Below are 8,313 nucleotides of genomic sequence, written 5' to 3' on the forward strand. Positions count from 1 at the left end.
CAACATCTTCGTCGGCTAGAATATTTGGGAAATAAGCCACTGTTCATAACTTTAGCTCGTCTTAAAGCTATTATGATAGGCCAGTAGGAGTATAGCTTATTGGCCATTTGGTTTTAAACCTCACATGGAGGGATTTTCCACATGAATCATTTAATTCTTTATTAAGCTTAAAAACTTGTCATTCTGGCTATCTTACGTTCTTAGGCTTTTTTGAGATGGAACTCATTGCTTGATCTGGAGAAAGCCGTGCATTAAAAACGATGAAGCGTAGCCTTCAGTCATATTCATAGCCTATTGAAGGGAGAGAGAAGGGAATATAGACTTTCTTTTTTAAACAGCTAGACACAAGACAGTGTCCGTTATAAAAACACATAGTAAAAGGTTGAGGCTAATGGCCTTATCCCCATGTATCCGACAGAGAGAGAGAGAACCAGAATGTCCCGGGGATAGAACCAGAATGTCCCGGGGAGAGAACGGAGAATCAGAATGTCCCGGGGATAGAACAGAGGATCAGAATGTCCCGGGGAGAGAACAGAGAATCAGAATGTCCCGGGGAGAGAACAGAGAATCAGAATGTCCCGGGGAGAGAACAGAGAATCAGAATGTCCCGGGGATAGAACAGAGAATCAGAATGTCCCGGGGAGAGAACAGAGAATCTGAATGTCCCGGGGATAGAACAGAGAATCAGAATGTCCCGGGGAGAGAACAGAGAATCAGAATGTCCCGGGGATAGAACAGAGAATCAGAATATCCCGGGGATAGAACAGAGAATCAGAATATCCCGGGGATAGAACAGAGAATCAGAATATCCCGGGGATAGAACAGAGAATCAGAATGTCCCGGGGATAGAACGGAGAATCAGAATGTCCCGGGGATAGAACGGAGAATCAGAATATCCCGGGGATAGAACAGAGAATCAGAATATCCCGGGGATAGAACGGAGAATCAGAATGTCCCGGGGATAGAACAGAGAATCAGAATATCCCGGGGATAGAACAGAGAATCAGAATATCCCGGGGATAGAACGGAGAATCAGAATGTCCCGGGGATAGAACGGAGAATCAGAATGTCCCGGGGAGAGAACAGAGAATCAGAATGTCCCGGGGATATAACGGAGAATCAGAATGTCCCGGGGATAGAACAGAGAATCAGAATGTCCCGGGAGAGTTCTGGAACTAGAGTCCTCATTATCATCGTCATAATTAGTCTTGTCCTTCCACACCATATTGTCAACAGGCTCCTACAGGTTCATCAAACTGACACTTGCAGCAAAGAGAGAAACAATATATTCTAATTGGAATTTACTTTGCTGCTTTGTTGGAATTCTCTGCTCTGTTTGGCCTACATTCCCCTCTTGCGTTCTGTAGGCTATATAACATATTTATTGAAATAGGCCATAGAAAATAGGCAAATTACTCAGAATGTCACTTGTGTGCTGCTCTGCTGTGCACTACGAGACTCCATTCTTTCCCTGTGCGGCGCCAGTCAAGTTCAAATAGGCCATCATCACCGATAGACGATGCTGTCGCAATATCGCCCAACCCTAGTAGTGACATTACATCAGGGACCACAATGGAAATAAATCCCTGACCTCATCACCATAAACATCGTCTAACTCAGTAACTCAGCTATGAATACTTATCTCATCACCATCGTGTTGATTTACTTGACGTAATCTAAGGGTTCTGGTCAAATGTAGTGCACTATATAGGGAATAGGGTTCCATAGGGCTCTGGTCTAAAGTAGTGCACTACATAGGGAATATGGTGCCATAGGACTCTGGTCTAAAGTAGTGTACTATATAGGGAATAGGTGGCCATTTGGGATGTATACCTTGTCTCTCGTCGCCATCTAGTGTCCTGTAACCTCGGGTTTAACCTCGGTGTTAATCAGATTGACTGGAGCCCGAGAGTCTCTATAGCGATGAGAGAAGAGACATGGGCCTATGGCTGATTTTACATGCAGTAGAAAGAGCAGTCTTACGGAGAGCTTTCAGTAGAGAAAGATTTGCACACAGTTGGTTGGTTTCCCATACATCTTGCCAATCCAAAACTGGCATGGCACCCATGTGCAGCGAAAAAGAAAACAAGAACACAATAAGTCAATGTTTATCCATCTTACTATAGCACTCAAAACCAACACTGAAGGAGAGGAGGAGAGGAGAGGAGAGAGGGGGCGAGAAGAGAGGGGAGAGAGAAGAGGAGGGGAGAGAGGGGGAGAGGAGAGGAGGGGAGAGAGGGGGCGAGAAGAGAGGGGAGAAAGGGGGGAGAAAAGAGGAGGGGAGAGAGGGGGAGAGGAGAGGAGGGGGCGAGAAGAGAGGGGAGAAAGGGGGGAGAAAAGAGGAGGGGAGAGAGGAGAGGATGGGAGAGAAGGGGGAGAGGAGAGGATGGGAGAGAAGGGGGAGAGGAGAGGAGGGGAGAGAAGGGGGAGAGGAGAGGATGGGAGAGAAGGGGGAGAGGAGAGGAGGGGAGAGAGAAGAGGAGGGGAGATAGGGAGAAGAGGAGGGGAGAGAGGGGGAGAGGAGAGGATGGGAGAGAAGGGGGAGAGGAGAAGATGGAGAGAAGAGGAGAGGTGGGGAGCAAGGAGGAGAGGCTGCGTGTCAAATTAACACTGTTCTTATGGGAGCTGCCTCTCCTGCACATCCCAGTTCAGTTCAGACATCAAACCAAACCCCAGCTCCAGATATGTATTTTTATTTATTTATTTATTTTACATTTGTGATATCAAATTGGCAGTTACAGTCTTGTCCCGTCGCTGGGGAGAGGCAAAGGTCGAGAACATACGTCCTCCGAAACACAACCCTGCCCAGCCAAACTGCTTCTTCATACACTGCTCGCTTAACCCCCGGAAACCAGCTGCACCAACGTGTCGGAGGCCACACCATCCAGCTGGCGACCAAAGTCAGCTTGCACGGGGTCGAGCCCGCCACCAGGAGTCGCTAGAGCACGATGGGACAAGGAAATCCCAGCTGGCCAAACCCGGGCAGACGCTGGGCAAATTGTGCACCGCCTCATGAGTCTCCAGTTCACAGCCTGGGATCGAACCCGCGTCTGTAGTGACACCTCAAGCACTGTGATGCAGTGCCCTATACCACTTGTGACATCCCAGTAACTTAGAGAGAGAGAAAACACGTTAGATCGGCGTTGTCCCTGTGGAAATTCAAGATGGTCAGGGAGGCAGGTAACCTAGTGGATAGAGTGTAGAGGTGGCAGGTAGCCTAGTGGTTAGAGTGTAGAGGTGGCAGGTAGCCTAGTGGTTAGAGTGTAGAGGAGGCAGGTAGCCTAGTGGTTAGAGTGTAGAGGCGGCAGGTAGCCTAGTGGTTAGAGTGTAGGGGAGGCAGGTAGCCTAGTGGTTAGAGTGGAGGGGAGGCAGGTAGCCTAGTGGTTAGAGTGTAGAGGCGGCAGGTAACCTAGTGGTTAGAGTGTAGAGGAAGCAGGTAGCCTAGTGGTTAGAGTGTAGGGGAGGCAGGTAGCCTAGTGGTTAGAGTGTAGGGGCGGCAGGTAGCCTAGTGGTTAGAGTGTAGAGGCGGCAGGTAACCTAGTGGTTAGAGTGTAGAGGAGGCAGGTAGCCTAGTGGTTAGAGTGTAGGGGAGGCAGGTAGCCTAGTGGTTAGAGTGTAGAGGCGGCAGGTAGCCTAGTGGTTAGAGTGTAGGGGAGGCAGGTAGCCTAATGGTTAGAGTGTAGAGGCGGCAGGTAACCTAGTGGTTAGAGTGTAGAGGAGGCAGGTAGCCTAGTGGTTAGAGTGTAGAGGAGGCAGGGTAGCCTAGTGGTTAGAGTGTAGGGGAGGCAGGTAACCTAGTGGTTAGAGTGTAGAGGCGGCAGGTAACCTAGTGGATAGAGTGTAGAGGCGGCAGGTAGCCTAGTGGTTAGAGTGTAGAGGCGGCAGGTAGCCTAGTGGTTAGAGTGTAGAGGCGGCAGGTAGCCTAGTGGTTAGAGTGTAGAGGCGGCAGGTAGCCTAGTGGTTAGAGTGTAGAGGAGGCAGGTAGCCTAGTGGTTAGAGTGTGGAGGTGGCAGGTAGCCTAGTGGTTAGAGCGTAGGGGCGGCAGGTAGCCTAGTGGTTAGAGTGTAGGGGCGGCAGGTAGCCTAGTGGTTAGAGTGTAGAGGTGGCAGGTAGCCTAGTGGTTAGAGTGTAGAGGTGGCAGGTAGCCTAGTGGTTAGAGTGTAGAGGCGGCAGGTAGCCTAGTGGTTAGAGTGTAGAGGCGGCAGGTAGCCTAGTGGTTAGAGTGTAGAGGCGGCAGGTAGCCTAGTGGTTAGAGTGTATGGGCGGCAGGTAGCCTAGTGGTTAGAGTGTAGAGGCGGCAGGTAGCCTAGTGGTTAGAGTGTAGAGGCGGCAGGTAGCCTAGTGGTTAGAGTGTAGGGGCGGCAGGTAGCCTAGTGGTTAGAGTGTAGAGGTGGCAGGTATCCTAGTGGTTAGAGTGTGGAGGCGGCAGGTAGCCTTGTGGTTAGAGTGTAGGGGCGGCAGGTAGCCTAGTGGTTAGAGTGTTGAGGCGGCAGGTAGCCTAGTGGTTAGAGTGTAGGGGAGGCAGGTAACCTAGTGGTTAGAGTGTAGAGGAGGCAGGTAGCCTAGTGGTTAGAGTGTAGTGGAGGCAGGTAGCCTAGTGGTTAGAGTGTAGAGGAGGCAGGTAGCCTAGTGGTTAGAGTGTAGAGGTGGCAGGTAGCCTAGTGGTTAGAGTGTAGAGGCGGCAGGTAGCCTAGTGGTTAGAGTGTAGGGGCGGCAGGTAGCCTAGTGGTTAGAGTGTAGAGGTGGCAGGTAGCCTAGTGGTTAGAGTGTAGAGGAGGCAGGTAGCCTGGTGGTTAGAGTGTAGAGGCGGCAGGTAGCCTAGTGGTTAGAGTGTAGGGGCGGCAGGTAGCCTAGTGGGTAGAGTGGAGGGGAGGCAGGTAGCCTAGTGGTTAGAGTGTAGGGGCGGCAGGTAGCCTAGTGGTTAGAGTGGAGGGGAGGCAGGTAGCCTAGCGGTTAGAGTGGAGGGGAGGCAGGTAGCCTAGTGGTTAGAGTGTAGAGGCGGCAGGTAGCCTGGTGGTTAGAGTGTAGAGGCGGCAGGTAGCCTAGTGGTTAGAGTGTAGAGGCGGCAGGTAGCCTAGTGGTTAGAGTGTAGAGGCGGCAGGTAGCCTAGAGGTCAGAGCGTTGGGCCAGTAACCAGCAGGTAGCCTAGTGGTCAGAGCGTTGGGCCAGTAACCAGCAGGTAGCCTAGTGGTCAGAGCGTTGGGCCAGTAACCAGCAGGTAGCCTAGTGGTCAGAGCATTGGGCTGGTAATCAGCATGAAGACTAGTGGTTAGAGCGTTGGACCAGTAACCAGCAGGTAGCCTAGTGGTTAGAGCGTTGGACCAGTAACCAGCAGGTAGCCTAGTGGTTAGAGTGTTGGGCCAGTAACCAGCAGGTAGCCTAGTGGTTAGAGCGTTGGACCAGTAACTAGCAGGTAGCCTAGTGGTCAGAGTGTTGGGCCAGTAACCAGCAGGTAGCCTAGTGGTTAGAGCGTTGGTCCAGTAACCAGCAGGTAGCCTAGTGGTTAGAGCGTTGGGCCAGTAACCAGCAGGTAGCCTAGTGGTCAGAGTGTTGGACCAGTAACTAGCAGGTAGCCTAGTGGTTAGAGTGTTGGGCCAGTAACCAGCAGGTAGCCTAGTGGTTAGAGCGTTGGGCCAGTAACCAGCAGGTAGCCTAGTGGTCAGAGCGTTGGGCCAGTAACCAGCAGGTAGCCTAGTGGTTAGAGCGTTGGTCCAGTAACCAGCAGGTAGCCTAGTGGTTAGAGCGTTGGGCCGGTAACCAGCAGGTAGCCTAGTGGTTAGAGCGTTGGGCCGGTAACCAGCAGGTAGCCTAGTGGTTAGAGTGTTGGGCCGGTAACCAGCAGGTAGCCTAGTGGTTAGAGCGTTGGGCCAGTAACCAGCAGGTAGCCTAGTGGTCAGAGCGTTGGGCCAGTAACCAGCAGGTAGCCTAGTGGTTAGAGCGTTGGTCCAGTAACCAGCAGGTAGACTAGTGGTTAGAGCGTTGGTCCAGTAACCAGCAGGTAGCCTAGTGGTTAGAGCGTTGGGCCAGTATCCAGCAGGTAGCCTAGTGGTCAGAGCGTTGTGCCAGTAACCAGCAGGTAGCCTAGTGGTCAGAGCGTTGGGCCAGTAACCAGCAGGTAGCCTAGTGGTTAGAGCGTTGGTCCAGTAACCAGCAGGTAGCCTAGTGGTCAGAGTGTTGGACTAGTAACCAGCAGGTAGCCTAGTGGTTAGAGCGTTGGGCCAGTAACCAGCCGGTAGCCTAGTGGTTAGAGCGTTGGGCCAGTAACCAGCAGGTAGCCTAGTGGTCAGAGTGTTGGACCAGTAACCGAAAGATTGCTGGATCAAATCCCCTGAACTGACAAGGTAAAAATCTACCCCTAAACAAGGCAGTTAACCCACTGTTCCCAAGCCGTCATTGTAAATAAGAATTTGTTCTTAACGGACTTGCCTGGTTAAATATAAAATATGCATGAGATCTCTAAACAGCAACAAGATAGTGTCATCAACCGATGGATGGAAACTTTCAGGTCTTGCAAATATTTATTGTGCATTGGGGAATATGCTAATTAGCTAACATTAATGTTATCATTCCTCAACAACTCTTCCTCTCTGACAACAGTCAGCTACCAAAGCGACAATAGCTACTTCATCTGGAAAAAAATAATATTGACAAGTCAAAAAATGACAACCTATATTTAGCTAATTAAAACGACTGACTTACCTTACCAAGAAGTTGCAGTTGGTTCTCACTTCTCTTCTCAACGAATGTGAAATACCTTCTTATAGGAAGTCAGGTGGTTGACCATAACAACCCATATCCAATATTAAAAGAGGTATTCAAATACGGGTATCCACCAATCCAAAACAAGGACTAACGTTCACATTGTTAGGATAGAGACTAGATCATCTTGTCATTATATAGAGTATCTCTGCCTAAATATGGCTGGGTTTATATCTGGTGGGTACTGGGTAATAATGGCTGTGTGAGGCTTTATCCTAAACCAAGAGTGACACCTGGTGGTTACTATATGCATTACATGCCGGTTACTCGTAAAGCAAAACCAATGAAAGCAAATACTGCAATCCAGCCACATTCATGTTTAGTTGTCAACAAAAAACAACAGATGAAAAATGACACAGACTTTCATAAAGTCTGTCAGACATTGTAGACACATCTATATTTTTAAATACAACTTTTTTGTTGTTACAATTACACAAACATTTGTGGCATTCTTCAATTATATATTTTTAAAAAAATCAACAGCACACAACCAATGGCTCAAATTAAAAGTTTTAAAACATTTGTACCTAAAGTAGTATTTCCCCAATACTGTCCTTTACATCCGTTTGACCATGCTAGTTTTTACACAATCAATTGATCATCTCTGAGTTATTGATCCATGCGCTTAAAATCAATGGAAGTGGAAATAAACTATTGTGTAGCAGTGAAGTGGATGTGTCAACCAGCATTCGGTTCCACTCAACAACGTCATGTCATCGGCCTGAGAGACATCTGTTTGTGCCGTCATTGACAATGACAGCAATGGAGTTGGCAAGACAACACAAACAGATCTGGGACCAGCCTGGTGGTCTTTTCAACCAGTTTGGCTCACCGGGAGGGCTGACGAGTCATTACACAGGCCAGACAGAATCCATTACACAGGCCAGACAGAATCCATTACACAGGCCAGACAGAATCCATTACACAGGCCAGACAGAATCCATTACACAGGCCAGACAGAATCCATTACACAGGCCAGACAGAATCCATTACACAGGCCAGACAGAATCCATTACACAGGCCAGACAGAATCCATTACACAAGCCAGACAGAATCCATTACACAAGCCAGACAGAATTCATTACACAGGCCAGACAGAATCCATTACACAGGCCAGACAGAATTCATTACACAGGCCAGACAGAATTCATTACACAGGCCAGACAGAACGTGTATTTCCTTGAGCGTCTATTACAAGCCTATCATGTTGTGTTTCTGTGAGAAAACATTGAGGAAGTGCTGAACAGGTTGTTATAAGCGGGTAGTTGGAACAAACACGTGACCCATAGACCCATACCCTTCTGTGCACAGGGAGGCTACCTTAAACCTGCTAATACTGCATAGACACTTGAAAACACCCTACTGCTGCCTGCGATTCCTTTCTGTTTGTTAAGACATCAGACCATTATGACTTTCACTTTGTTACATATCCAACCATTATGACTTTCACTTCGCAAGGTGTTCTAGGAATCGGAGTAATTGTACGTAATTAAAAATACAACAATCGATTTGCTAATTTACCTTCTGCAATGATATGGATAATGATAAGGAAAG

Source organism: Oncorhynchus clarkii, chromosome 29 (assembly GCF_045791955.1).
Source record: "Oncorhynchus clarkii lewisi isolate Uvic-CL-2024 chromosome 29, UVic_Ocla_1.0, whole genome shotgun sequence".
Classification (NCBI taxonomy): Eukaryota; Metazoa; Chordata; class Actinopteri; order Salmoniformes; family Salmonidae; genus Oncorhynchus; species Oncorhynchus clarkii.